The sequence below is a fragment of the Tympanuchus pallidicinctus genome, unplaced genomic scaffold (assembly GCF_026119805.1).
Source record: "Tympanuchus pallidicinctus isolate F22 unplaced genomic scaffold, pur_lepc_1.0 scaffold5, whole genome shotgun sequence".
NCBI lineage: Eukaryota > Metazoa > Chordata > Aves > Galliformes > Phasianidae > Tympanuchus > Tympanuchus pallidicinctus.
In genome coordinates this window covers 56,598,059-56,612,369 of record NW_026294769.1, presented here as the reverse complement: position 1 = coordinate 56,612,369, position 14,311 = coordinate 56,598,059, and the positions used below count along the sequence as shown (strand labels likewise).

The window sequence follows — 14,311 nt, the reverse complement described above, 5'->3', positions numbered from 1 at the left end:
ACACAAAGCTGATCTGCATGCAGTATGTTCTCTTCATGAGAACGCAGATGAAGGCAGGCTGGCCTTGCTCTGTTACAGCCACATTTCTCAGGATCCCAAAGAAGATCACAGACTCTGCAACATTTGCATGAGAAATAAATGCCCTAGGGCCCATTCTTCCTACAGGAGACATCAGCATAAATGAGACTCTGCAGAAAATCTCCTTGCCACCTGCAGGACAAAGGGCCAGCACAGATCTGCTTCTTATTTGTAAGGCATTGCACTGCATGCTCAGTAATCCCCCAGACCTACTGTCCCTCCACGACCAAAGCTTTCCTCTCCTGCGACAGTGCAGTTGGGCTCTGCGCAGCAGTGCTGCCAGCAGGTCTCTGCTTGGCTCCTGTGCAGCCCCAGTGAGCTGCAGTATTCTGCTTTCCCACTTCACGCTATGTGACCACCAGTGTATTAACAATCTTCTGAGAACATCAGTGCAGCAGAGCAGTGAACATTTTAAGCTCACAGAGTCCAAGAAATGGGAAGAGGACTTAAGCTTTTCTTTTTTTTTAGCTTTTAATTGTAAGATAAATACCAAATAACATCACTCATTTACTATGCAATAGAAGTGTCATCTGTTAGAAAAGGACAAACAAAGATGCTAATATAATGCAAACTCAATCTGTGCTCCAATACTTGCTACAGCTTCTGACTGGATGTTAAAAATCTGCCACTCTGCTCTTGCCGGGTAACTGCTCTGGATTCTTAGCCAAGAGCTGGCACTGCTGAGCCAGGGTCACTCCAACAGCAAGACAAGGTCCTCCATTCAGCGGAGTGAGGAAAATCCCAAGGCATATGGGAGCAGGAGTCAAGGCAGAGCTGCTGCAGGTTTTCTGCAGTGTTTTAAAAGGGATGCTGTATTATGAAAGCTGCTCCAAAACCATTCTGTCCTATGTCATTAAGTCAGAGGCAGATGGTGGTGGTATGGCAGTAGAGATTGAACCTTCCAGACAACATTGTGCTACATGTTGTTGCTGTGTGACAGATGGCAGCAGACAGAATGGTGTCTGACATGGAAGTATGGATGAAGAAAAGAGGTCTCATTGATTAACTCTGTGCAGGAAAAAATGGCACCCACTGACATTCACTGATGCTTGGTGAACATTTATGGAGACCAAGCAGTGGATGTGAGCACAGGGAGGTGGTGTGTGGTGCGTTTCAGCAGTGGCAGCACTGACATGAAAGCCACATTCTGGATGGCCATGCACAGCTGTCATACCACAAAATGAAGAGAGTCTCAACCAGCTCATCTATATGAATCAGCTAGTGATGATGACTGTGTTGAAAAATAGTGTTTTGTAGCTGAGAATTTGCTCTACCAAACAGTGCTATTGTATTCTTTATAGCTGTTGTGGTTTCCATGGAAATAAATAGGAGGCATTGCTTTTGGAGCAACCTACGTGTGACAGTTTGTGAACGTGGAAATCTCTCCATTTTTTATTTTATTTTATTTTTTTCTCCTGGAAGATGTGTATTTAAAAACAAACAAACAAAAAAAGCATCTTGTTGTATGTTTTCCTTTGCAGAGTTCATGAATACAGAAGGGCCTTTTACACAAAGATCTTCCTCTGTACCACATCTAAACAGGGAGTACTTGCTGTGCTCCTGTGGGGCTTGTTCTGTGGAAGGAGGCAAATGCAAGGTTTGGGTTTCTTCCCAAGAATTCGGCAGCCGCATTGCAAATAAGATCACTACTTACATTGCCCATATTTACATAGTCTAAATATCACCGGAGAACGTCAGCTGCGAGAATCTGCGTCACAGACATGCCTTTATCTTACTTTTTGCAATGCACACGTCCAGTCACTGTGAGGTGTTCTTTGTTGCAAATCAAGCGTCAAGCGCAATTAATGCTTAAGTACAAATCTGGAAATGTTTCCAAGAAGGATTTCCATCCTGGAGTTTTTAAATTGCGTTCGCCCTGTTGTGAGCCAAAGCAAGGTTGAAATACAGAGCGGAGGACTGAACAGGCATTACCACATGGTGCTGATTGTGGTTAGCACTGCAATAGCTTTCATTACATGGATCATTTCAGAAGACAGGTAACGTGTGACTGGGCTTACCAAAATGAGTTACTTCTCCATCTATTAGTAACGTGCTGGCTTGCAGGAGATGAAGCTGGAAAATAATACCATTGTAACTGCAATTAGCAGCACACGTCTGAAGAGTATCTTGAGCTTGTGCTCCTATTATATTTGGAGTTGTTATGACAAGTTTAACTGTTATGTGGCCTCCGGGGCTGAATTCTGCTTAAATAATGATGATAGTAAAATGTATTTGAAGTATTTTAATGTTTTTAATTGATGTATTTTAATGTATTTGAAGCACCTATAAAATTCCTCTGCTGACTGGGGCAGCGAGGATCATCTATGCTTAACTACAAAGGTTACTAAATGGAAACATTTCTTTTTCTTTTTTTCAGAAAATATTTCTCTTTCTGACTTCCACCTTAGTACATGAACTGACCTATGGTTGTTTGCAGTTGTGTATAGCTCATACTGCATGCTTAGGACTTCTTAACCCGAATCACTGCAAAAGAGGAATTTCAATTTTTCCAGTGTCATTAGTTCCAGCTGTAATTTCATGACCCCTCTTCTCATTCCCTGCTTCCCAGCACACACAAAGCAGAATGCAGTTCTTTGAAGCTGGTGCTCTTCTGTCCAAAGAGACCATCTTGGAATGACTGCTAATGCATGCTCTGCTTCATATTCCATCCCCCAAAATACTGCACGTTGACTTTGCAGTTACTGTAGTGGATGCTAATATCATTTGCCTTGTTGTTTATGACTTAAGTGATGCTATTTTTAATGGTGTTCTGGCATGTCAAATTGTAAGCGCATTTTTGGCAAAGAGTGCATGCAGCTCCTGGCTCTTCACCCTGCTCAGTCGCTTCGATCGATGCAGACACTGCCATTACAGTGACACCTACAGAACACATTAATGCAGCCTTAATTACTGATACAGCTGCTCTGCCAAGAAACAAGCTACACTGCATCATCCAGATGATTCTTTGAGGGCATTTATGCTTATTTTTTTATCCGCAGCATAAAACCTCTTGACCGTTTGTGAAGTTGGCTTTCTTAATCACCGTGGACCAACTCCATACATTCCCCTCAAAATGTATTCCCCAGAGGCTTAAAAGACTTCATCTCCAGCATCGCATTGCAGAAAGCTGGATTTCTGGTCTGGCACATGGGTTGACTTCTTCCTTTTTTCCACCCTCCAGCTTCTTTGGAATATCAGGATTCTGATCTTCCTGCAACTCAAAGCAGTTAAATGCAATTTCAGGCAGTTTTTCTGCTTGAGGGCATAATTTCAGTTTGCTCGTTATGACAGCCTTGCAGTACAAGTTATTATCTGGCACGGGTAGGTGTATAGCTTTGTATTTTCATTGGAATCTCATTTATTCTCTGTTCTGGGAGTGCTGAAAGCTTAACATGTCATTAGTATTCTTTCTGGTCTTTTGAAAACTATCAGCTGCATCATTATAACACAAGGAAAATGGGTCTCTCTCAAGTTCCCCTCCTATTAGGGCATGCAAACTATGCAAAACCTTCATTTTTGGCCTGGGCTGAAGCAGTTGAACACAGAATCAGACATTAGTGACAACTAATTACACCGTCCGGAGCCTCAGAGCAGCAGAAGAAAACATTGCTTATCAAGGAGGATGAGCCGAGACAGTGACCTGGTTTTCCCAAGTTGTGCACAGACAGTGCTGGGAGCGGCGGCTGACAAGGAATGCTAATGGTGTCAGGCACAGGGAGCAGCCCCGTCCTGCAGGCAGCACAGCTGCATGTGCTCCCACCAGCCCTGTGCCAAGGGGCTCCTTGGAGTGCTCTGCAAGTGTTCCCTTTGCCTTATATGTTGCTCGCTTGCTCATTCAGAGTGCCAAGCAAATGTATGTAGATTGCTCCATAAGTAATGCCTCCTATTTATTTCCATGGAAAATACAACAGCTACAAAGAAAACAATAACACTGTTTGATAGAGCAAATTCTCCGCTACAAAATATTGTTTTTCAAAATAGTCACCATCATTATCTACATGCTTTTGTCAGAAATGTACAAGAGCCAGCAGGCTGGCACCAGAAGTGACCATGGCCTCCTGCTGACACATTTACTTGTGTGGGCACCAAGCAGCCTCCCTGCTGGAGGAGGTATACAGGAAGAGCAGAGCATAAGTTGTATCCATTCCTCTTCCACTGAAAGAAGAAGGCTCTGTTTGCTGGATCCTTTCCACCTGATAAAAAAGATGGAGATGTTGCTATGCGCAATACATGGGGCTACATAGGGTTTGAATTTTGAGTGGTCCTTTGTGGTCCAGCTGGGAGCTGGACTCAATGAGCCTTGAGGGACCATTCCAACTCGGGATATTCTGTAACTTTCTGACAGGTGGGGTATGAACACATCTTGCTGAAGTGCGTGGCTGCGCAGTGCAGCCTGCTGCCCCAGGCCTCCTGGCCCAGCCATACTTAACCTGCTAGGCCCCTTTTCTGGAGACAACGGACCTCAAGGAAACGCTGGTCAGGCCAACAGGCTGGCACGAGGCAGGCTGGTATCTGGACAATGGAAGCATTCTTCTGATCAGAATTTAGAAACCAGACAGCTTAAAAAGACAATAACAAGACAGTGCTTTGGAATAAAGGGCCCCAAACACAACAGTGTCTTAGCTGTGGTACTGCAAGAAGGATCACGTGTGCCAAATTTTCTGTTGTGTTCGCTGTTTTTATTCAAGGTGAACAGATTTATGAACACGTGATATGTGTGGCAAAGAAGGATGATTTGGATGTCTATTCCATTAATTCTTCTCAAAGAAAAATGGCAAGGTGCCCTTACAAGCCCTTTTCTACTTAGTGCTTGGCAGAAGGGACAATCCATGTTTTTAAGATTTCACAGTCACACAATATGGCATTTGGAGTGTTTTTAAGTGCTTATTTTGAATCATCGGTAGATTTTCTGAGCTATCTGTAGGGATCACATCTTTCTACCATCTTCAATGGAACTGAACAACCAATAAGAAAAATCCCCTACAAAATAGGGAGCAAAAACCATCAAGATCAGAAAAAGAGACAGTGGGAGTAGCAGAGATATTGAGACAAGCAAAAAGTCCCTGAGGAATTGGGAAAATAGAAGGAAGAAGAAACTTCAAGGCATTGCAGCAGAATGTGAGACCAGCAGTATGGCTGGGGACTGCAGCCAGGCACAGCTGGGAAGAGCTGTGAGAGCAAAGGGCTTGGGGGTGGGCCAGGCAGGAGCACAGTGCCTGGCATGTCACTGTATGTGGCAAATTAGAAATCTCAGTAGGCTTTCCATTGTTAGCTGTACCAGAAGACTTCCCACCATGTTGGAGATGTTAAGTTATGTGTGTCCTGCTTTTGCCACCATGGAATTTCAACAGACATCCAAAGTCTGCCATTCATAAATTATCCCTAATACATTGTAGAAGTGGTATAATTTGGGCAAGCCATTTTTCCTAAGTCTAGGCTCAATGGATGATGGCAGCTGTTCTGCTGCTGTTTTTGGTTTTATTTTGTAAGGCATGGCATTTGCATTCCTCAGCTGCATGAACAAGACAAGGCAAGGGTTGACGTGGAAATTCAGAACAGAGAGTAGTTGGATTAGCTCTGTGGTAAGCAGCATTGCATTTCAAGGGCTAACAATTCCTATGATCAAATATTTGTATTTTCAGGGACTATATCCTCTCTTCATTGATTTGTAGTTGACACGATGAAATCATGATAAATCACGATAAATCATCTCAGCAAGGGAGGACAAGGGGGAGGGTTAAGTTAGAATTGTTTGGGTTAAATATAAGAAGATCATCTTGATTTTACAAATTTCCAGGAAATGCACTGAAGAATTCTTGTCACAGACATGAAGGTCTAGTTTTACGGATTCCCTTTTTTGTCACTGTGACACCATTTGGTGGTTGTTGTTGTTCGAAGGGATGATGATGGAGACAAGGCTAATTCAGTAAATTTCATGAGTATTCAAATAATTCCATAGCGGCCCATGCAACAGCTGGCTCAGCATAAATGAGAGCAAGTCTTTTTAGAGGTCTTATTAACAGTTTTAAGGAGTATTATGTGAACAACACCATAAAAACATTTAAATTCAGGCATTCTACTTAAGAATATACATTCATTAAGTGAATGTAAATTAAAGTTATCATGAAAAGGCAGTGTAATTAAGATTTCTGATTTGTGTAATGATGAGAAGTGTGCATTAAATTCTTAGTTTAAGAATTCTTTGTGAAAGTGATGACTTGGGCATTGACAAGGATGTAACTGTAGATGAAACTCTTTCATAGAACAAGTTTTTGGTTGTTTTTTTTTTTCCAGACTTGAATTTGGAAATCATCATTTTGTCACAGTTTCCAATATATTAGATTTGTTACATGCATGAGTATGACCATTAGCTTTGTGTAATAAACAGTTTGTTGTAAGAAATAATGTAGCATATAATCAAAGCAAATAGTAGATCTAATTGCATTCAATTTATCTTTGGCCATGTCCAATCTGGTGTGGAATTTAAAAGGAAATTCAAGAATTAAATGGAAGTCATTGAAACCAATTACACTTCAGATTGTGTTTACATGTAAAATCTGAGAAATACAATCCCTAGTTTATTATTATAATCAATCTTCTGAACCCTGCTTCTCCAATAGAAAAGGGTAAGCATTCCTTTGGCTCCTGAGGGCAAACCTGGAAAAAAAAGAAAAAAAAAAAAAAAAGCCTGTGGCCCTGTTCTGTAACCAGAAAGAGATCAGGACCAAATCCAAAATGATGGAAAGACACTCTGCTTTACACAATTCTTTCCCACTAGGACAACCAGTTGTGGAACCACAGAAGCCTCCCTGGTATGTTGTTGTTGCTCTACCTTGCCTCAGGCACTGTGGAAGGGGGGAAGCAAATTCTGAAATGCACAGGAAAATTATATAAAATGGAGAAGGGTATAGAAAGAAGTTGAGAAGAAGGAGAGGATGGTGGTGTTTTTTGCTAACAAAATGAATTTTCAAGGCTGTCTGCTGAGTGGCATCAAAGAGGAGCATGGAATTTCGAAAATGTTCGTGACCCAGAGAACATGTTCCTGCCACATCAATGCATTTGTGGCACTGTCAGTGCTTGCAGAAATTTCAGTGAGGCTGCATCCTTCTACTTATTTCAAAATAATCCACTGAAAACAATTTGGTGCCTTCGAATCTTTTACTCACAGGAAAATGTATTTTGCAAAGCATTCACTGTTACTTCTTACCATTTCAAACATGAACAGAATTATCTGCCCCCTTTGCACACAGTTTTTAACAAAAAAACAAATCCTGTTCTCAGAGTTGCAGACCAGTTTTACTGGTGATTCTCATGATGGTCAGACAGATGGTCAGACCCATGGCACAGTGCTCACTGCTGTCACCCACTGTTTGCCATCCCCAGTTCTGGAGGTCTCCACGAAGAGGGGAGCAGCAGAGCCACAGCCCCTTTGCCTGGCTCAGCGCAGCAGCTCTCAGCAGCTTGTGCCTCCTGCCTACTGTTGGCTTTGTCAAGCCTAACCCTGCTGCCTGTCTGGATCTGCTCTTAGGATCATACTTTGGGTTAGGAGTTGTTAGAAACAGGTGAGAACTCCTGGCTCGGCAAGGCATCTTCTGGTTTGAGAGTGCTCACTGGGCCACACATTCTGGCTGCTAGGTATGAAAAAGAGCATCGGACACCAAACAAAAGATACCCAGATTTCACTTTTATTTCTATCTCACATCTGACCCAGGAAATTTCCTCACATTCTTGGGCAAAGTGTGGCTGAAGTCCTGAATAAGATCAATTGGCTCAGGGGACTTTAATGGCAACAAAATTAAAAAGGGATTTCTTTTCCTGATTTTGAGGACCACAGAAAGGATGAGCCTAGAAACAGAAATTACAAGCTACAAATCTTAGAGATCAGGGCCAGCCTCAAGAGAACATCAGGTACATTAACACAGCTTGCTAGAGATGAAAATCCAGCTTGATTGCATCCAAATAGGGACTCAAAATCTTGTTGACAGACCATATCTTTAGAAGCCCCAAGTGCTAGCAGCAGTGCTCTGACAACTCAGTGCACAAGTTGGAGCTGTGCAGCTCCTCTCCTTTCAATGTATGTGCAGATCCTGCAGGTCTTTCTGTGTGCTCCTCATTGTGTTTTAGGAATAATTATCTCACATTGGTCTCTGCTGCCATACATGGCATACAAGGGTTTTCTTTTCTTTATGGAAAAAAATTCCTTTTGAGGAAGTCTGTCTTAACTTCTAATGCATGCAAAATTTCAGATGCAGAGGGCTGTGAATAGTGCCAGTCTGCTTATCTTACTCCTGCTAATATTAGTAAATCTATTCATGCAAGTAAACAAGATTCATCTTAAGTGGGTCAAATATTTTTTTGTCGAAAAGAAAACAAAGATATTCAGAGGCCTCTCAGATTGACATGAGGTCTCAAGAGATCATTCTCCCCCTCACTGCTCACAGGTCACACAGGATGGCAGAGAGGGACACTGATGAGTGCAGTGTTCCTTCAAGGCTCAGATAACAGGCTTGGATAACTTCCTCTCTGAAAACTGAGGGAACTCGTGCTTGACAAAATGCCCTAGCAGCCAGGGAAGCTCAGTCAAACCGCTGCATCTGCTGTCTGGAAAACACAAGAACACGTGTGTCTTTGGCAAGCTGAAAGGTGAGTGACAAGAATTACCAGCAAGCGTAGGAGTGTGAGAACACTCCTAATTGTGTAGAGCAAGGATCAAATTTGGGAAAGACTACTTATACAAAACATACAGGGCTGAGAAAAAAAAAATCTGGACGGAAAAAAATCCTTGCAAGTGTAACATACAGCAACACAGATGTATGGACAAAAAGCTGGGCATGAGCCAGCAGTGTGCACTTGCAGCCAGAAGCCAACTGCATCCTGGGCTGCATCAACAGAGGGACGGCAGCAGGGAGATGGAAGGGATTTTTTCCCTCTGCTCTGCCCACCTGCAGCACTGTGTCCAGATGTGGGGACCCCAGCTCAAGAAAGATGTGGAGCTGTCTAGAGGAGGGCACAAAGACGATCAGAGGGCTGGAGCACCTCTCCTGTGAAAGGCTGAGGGAATTGGGCTTGTTCAGTCTGGAGAAGAGAAAGTTGCAGGGAGACCTCATTTTGACCTTTCAGCACCTAAAGGGAGCTTATAAACAGGAGGAAGACAGACTTTTTTACATGGTCTGATAGTGATAGGACAAGGAGGAATTGTTTTAAACTAAAAAAGGGGATATTTAGATTAGATATTAGGGGGAAATTACATACTCAGAGGGTGGTGAGGCACAGGCTGCCCAAAGCAGCTGAGGATGCCCCATCCTTGGAGGCATTCAAGGCCAGGCTGGAAGAGCCCTGGGCATTCTGAGCTGTGGGCTGTAACCCTGCCTGCAGGAAGTGGTCTCTAATGTCCCTGTCTATCCAAGCTATTCTGTGATTCTATGACTCCAGTCCAGAAAATACTCCCTCCATTCTGTAACCACTAGTAACAGCACCATACACATTGCTTTAACTTTCATCAGAAGGCCTGGATGGCACGCGGAACACTTCATCTCACTTCAGCTCTTGGACTGCTGCATTTTTAAGTTGATATGGACCTATCCCCGTTCATTAGTTCACTCTTCTGGGAACAGATGCCTCCTGTTTATCCATAAGGAAAACTTCATGCCTCTTCACCAGTCTAAAGACATTCATAATGAGAAAAGATAAATTTCACAGAGGCCAAACCCTGAGCCACCACCTGATCCTGCAGGTTTTCATGATAATCTACAGTACCTGGACAGAAGGAGCTAGAATGTGAATGATCAATACACAACTAAATCTCTACTACATAACAAGTCCAAGTTGTTTCTAACTTGGGCTGAGCTTAGGTCTATTTCTCAATAGTAGGAAGACCATATTCTATTGCAGGTACTTAAAGCTATTGAATCTTCTTGCTGTTAACTAGTTAATATACCGTATGCATGCAGGTTACTGGACTCCACAGCAATGCTCATATTTGAATATTCTCTTTGATAATCCTCATTCAGCTGGTAAGATATCTAGTTCACAGACATTTTCTTTTAGTCTCTGGTCATCCACTCTGGTTTTTGTAGAGGTGAATGACATTTTAGTAGTGGACTAATAAAGGCTACATCTGTAAACAGCAACTGTGGTGATAGCATATTGCTAGATACTCCCTAAATCAAGACTGATTTTTTTACTTTAGAATTTTCTAAAACAACCACATTGTGTTACTTATTTGTGATACTCTTACACAGTGCTTTGAGCCACTGTTTCCATTAATTTTCTATGCGTCAGATCACCCCACATGCCACTATAGAAGCTATGTCCGTCAAAACAGTGAGCCTGTATATACTCATTTTTTAACCTTCTCTTTGTTCAAATGACTTAGTGTGAGTATGAGATGTATTCTGTAAATATTCACTGCGTAAACCAGTCTAATCCAAGACCAGATCTGATTTCTGCTGCAGCTATTTTGATCCGGCCAATAATTCAGCAAACATAGCTGAGAGGCGACTGCTTTGTGTGCTAAGGCAGAAATGTCTTTCCTCCCACCACCTCTGTGCTTTTAATAATTATGAATCAATCCTCCAGCTGCTTATCAGTGTTTCTTTCCACTGGACAGGAACAGTGATAGCTCTGAACTATGCAGCAATGAGAAAGGTACAAAGATTCGAGTACCAAAAGGAACAGTACTGCCAGCAGGTCCCATTTACATAGATTGTTCTACTACATAGAGGCTGCTGGAAATCTGCCACTTCTACAGCACAGTGGGAACAAGGGGTCCTGTCATCTGTCCCCGTGCTCATTTTCCTTTCCTCCTATGCCTGCTCTGTGCACAGCCATTCCTCCCCTGCGCAGCTCAGACCAAAATGAAATTTTGACTGCTTCTTTCCTCCTACTGCAATGGCTCGGTGCTCCTGCTGGACAGCTACAGATTGCTAACTGTTCCTGGCACCGGAAGCCTCCGCATGGACGTGAAGCCAAGAAGCCAAGAGAGAAACCATATTGCCAAGTCCAAGTACTCTGAAATTGCAGCAACCTTTTCCCTACACAAAAAGTGGGTTATTATGTGTATTCTGTTGCTCTGTGTTTTCAGTAAACACATTTCAAACTCTTCTCTGTGATCATGATTTTATTCTCGATGGAAGCTGGAAATTCTTGCACACCCGTACAATTCCTGCACCTGAGGCTTTAAGAAAAAATACTGATGACTGCAGGAGCTGGCAGCAAAGAGGGAAGAGGAAGAGGAGACGGAGGAGGAAATAATCTCATTCTCTCACCTGCAGGAGCGGAATCTGATCCCTGCTGATGTCTGATGATAGAGAGTGCATCAGAGAGGGAAAGGAAATGGGAGAACCAGAGGCGAGAAGAGGTAGCCCATAGGAAGACATAAAGAGAAGGAAATACTTTGGGTTAGTGGAGAAGGTCATCAGGCTACACAGCCTTCAGACATCTGCCCAAATCAGTTTGAAACTCCTGACCACAGGCTTACCTCACCACTGAGTATTTTTTGCATTCCAAAATGAGAGGTGGGGAAGGGTGTCCTTCCTGCTCCTGTTTATCTGACTCACACGGATAAAACCTAATTTTGTCTACATCCAACTGTCAGCAGTGCGGGAAACAACACGTGTGGAGGCAGAAAAGGAAATGTGGTACAAGAGCCTCACAATTGGAAGTGAGGGCTGTACCTGCCTTTTGTGCTCCCCTGGCTTTTCATCTTACAGAACACAACGCAAGCTGTTACTCTAGTAATCCATGAAGCACATTGTGCATGCAGAGCCACACAAGGTTACTAACTGAAGGATTAAAACTTAGTGTAGACAAATGTTAATGAAGTGAAGGAACTGTTACTGAACTTCTTGCATTCTGCCTGTGCGTACAAAGCAGCATTAGTTTTGTGAAGTACAATGATAAAACTACATACACTTTCAAGCTGTGACATCAGTTTTCTACTTCTGCACTACTGTCACCAGTGAAAGTGGAAGCACTGCATAGAGCGTGGGTCCTCATTCTGTATGTAGTTCACTCTTGAACAGTGTGCCACTTCTTTTTGTTTCTTCAGTAGATTGGAGAGGATGAAGTTTATGTTTCTGTTTTCAAGTGTTGCTTCCCCCACGAGCAGGAAATCCTCCCTCCCTCCACGTTTTAAAATAGCTGACAGTGCCCCCAATTAATTGCATATCAAACTGAACTTCTTTTTCCTGGCCTACGTGACTGTCCTCCCCTCCTCAATAGTAAGCCTGTTTTCATGTGCACGGTAAGAATATTAAAAACATCCCCTATCTAGCAAAACAAGAACTCCTCTGGGAAGGTGCATGTAGATGAAATGGCAGCAACTGATGTGGCAGTCACATTCCTCATGCACTGCTGAGACATCTTCAGCTACTGCCATCACAAGATAAGAACACAGATAAAATAAATAGTTCTAATGGAACTACTGTTGACCTATTATTTTTTTTACTGTTGACCTATTTTTTTTACTTATTCTTTCACCATCACTAAACTCCTCCAAACTTTTAAACTAAACCCTTTTCCTAGTTTAAATCCCTTCCAAAAATACATCTTAAAAAATCTGTATTACCTAAGAATATAGCTGTCTGAATGGCTCCTCCAGTTATATCCCTATAACCTTTGTCCTCGCCTCTAATCCTTCCTTGCTTTTTGCCTGTTAATGATTCACATTTATGGTACCCTTGTCCAGGATCTGTCCAAATCTCTCTTCCTATCTCTTTACAGCTTTCTTCTTTTTTCTTTTTCTTTTTTCAGTGTGTGGGTTATATTTTTGGGTTTTCGGCGATTCCTTTCCTCCTCCTGCACTTACTATTCCAGAATAGGAACTCAAAACAGCAGGCGAGTCACCAATGAGGAGTGTAGCACAGAACACACTTGAGAAAACAGCAGTGCAAACTGTTGTGGCTTTATTCCTGAATGCAGGGCTTGTCACAAATGTATGCAAGAAGTCCACTGACTTCTGCATTAAGTGCCTGATTTTACTGGCTGATCTGTATCCTCTTAGTGCTCTTATCGGGAAAGATGAGACACCGCACTGAGACTGCATACATTTGTCAGCTCTCTTCCTCCTCATTTAAAACGATTCGCAAAAGAGAAGGTGACAACAGATGAAGAGTAAACAAACTCCATCACTGCATTCTGCAGAACTTCTGTCTCATTCTATTTCTGCAGAGATGACAGGTGTGTGTCTATTAGCCACTTTTCTACATTCTCTCTTCTACAAAACTCAACAAACCCAGCTTTACCTTGGAAGAAAAAAAATCCAACCTGCACTAACCCCCAGGATTTTGGTTTTAATTAATAAATTAGTGTTTTCTTGGGTTAACAATTACCTTCCAAAACAATTACTTTCCATCCTTTTCTATCTTTTCTTAGCACCTTGGAAGCACTACAACTGCTTGAAGGAGCTTTAGGAACCTGGCAACCCTGTGTGCTTTGGAAACTAACATGGCAGGACTGTGGGATCAGGGTTCAATTCTCAGCTCCACCACCAAGCTCCTTGGTGACCTTTACCTGAGCACCCTGTCTCTGAGTGGCTGTTTTCCACCTGCAGCATGAGCTGTGCTTCCTCACAAGGATGTTATGAAGTAATAAGGACCTTAGGACGTGCAGATGTACGAGCACCTAAGCGGGTAGGCTAAATCCCATTAGTTCATGTATTTACTTGTCTTGAAACTCACCTAAGAGTGAGGTGAGTTAGGTCCCTTCCAACCCAAACCATTCCATGCTCGTTCTCCTCCAGTGAGCTTTGCTCACAGCTTAATGCTCCATGTATCAGCAGACTTCCGCTCCCTTGGCGAAGCAGGCTCCTGGCCGGCTGCGAGGACCCGACCTCTGCCACCTGCTCAGCACTGCATGACACCGGCCTGGTCTCATTGCTGTGGATGTTGTTATGGAATGGAGATCCAGGCTGTCACACAAAACCCGCCTTGGGCTCTGAAGGATGGTCTCTGACAGCTCCCGACCTGCTCTCTGCATGGAACTACAAAAAGGGCTGCAAAAAAAGGTGGGTTTTCGAGCACTGTCTTCCAAGGGCCCCGATTCTGGAGACAACTCAGCGTCCCGAACCCAACGCCTGTGTCATACACGCTTCGCTATTTCCGCAGCCCCTGCACTCCCCTTGCCCCGCTGTTCACGGTGCCGTTCCCTGCCATTCCCGAACTGGCGGCTCAAAACAAAAAGCTCCACTTCCGAAGACGCTCCGGCGCCTCAAAGAGCGGCGGACGCGGGTCCC

General features: G+C 43.2%; 1 long non-coding RNA gene across 1 annotated transcript; it reads left to right on the top strand.

The window, feature by feature from the left end:
* The first annotated feature begins 1,631 nt into the window (after nucleotides 1-1,631).
* Nucleotides 1,632-11,179, top strand: LOC128091537 (uncharacterized). Its single transcript, XR_008211444.1, has 2 exons — nucleotides 1,632-2,075; nucleotides 8,520-11,179. It is a non-coding gene; the product is annotated as an uncharacterized LOC128091537 (long non-coding RNA).
* The last annotated feature ends 3,132 nt before the right edge of the window (nucleotides 11,180-14,311 follow it).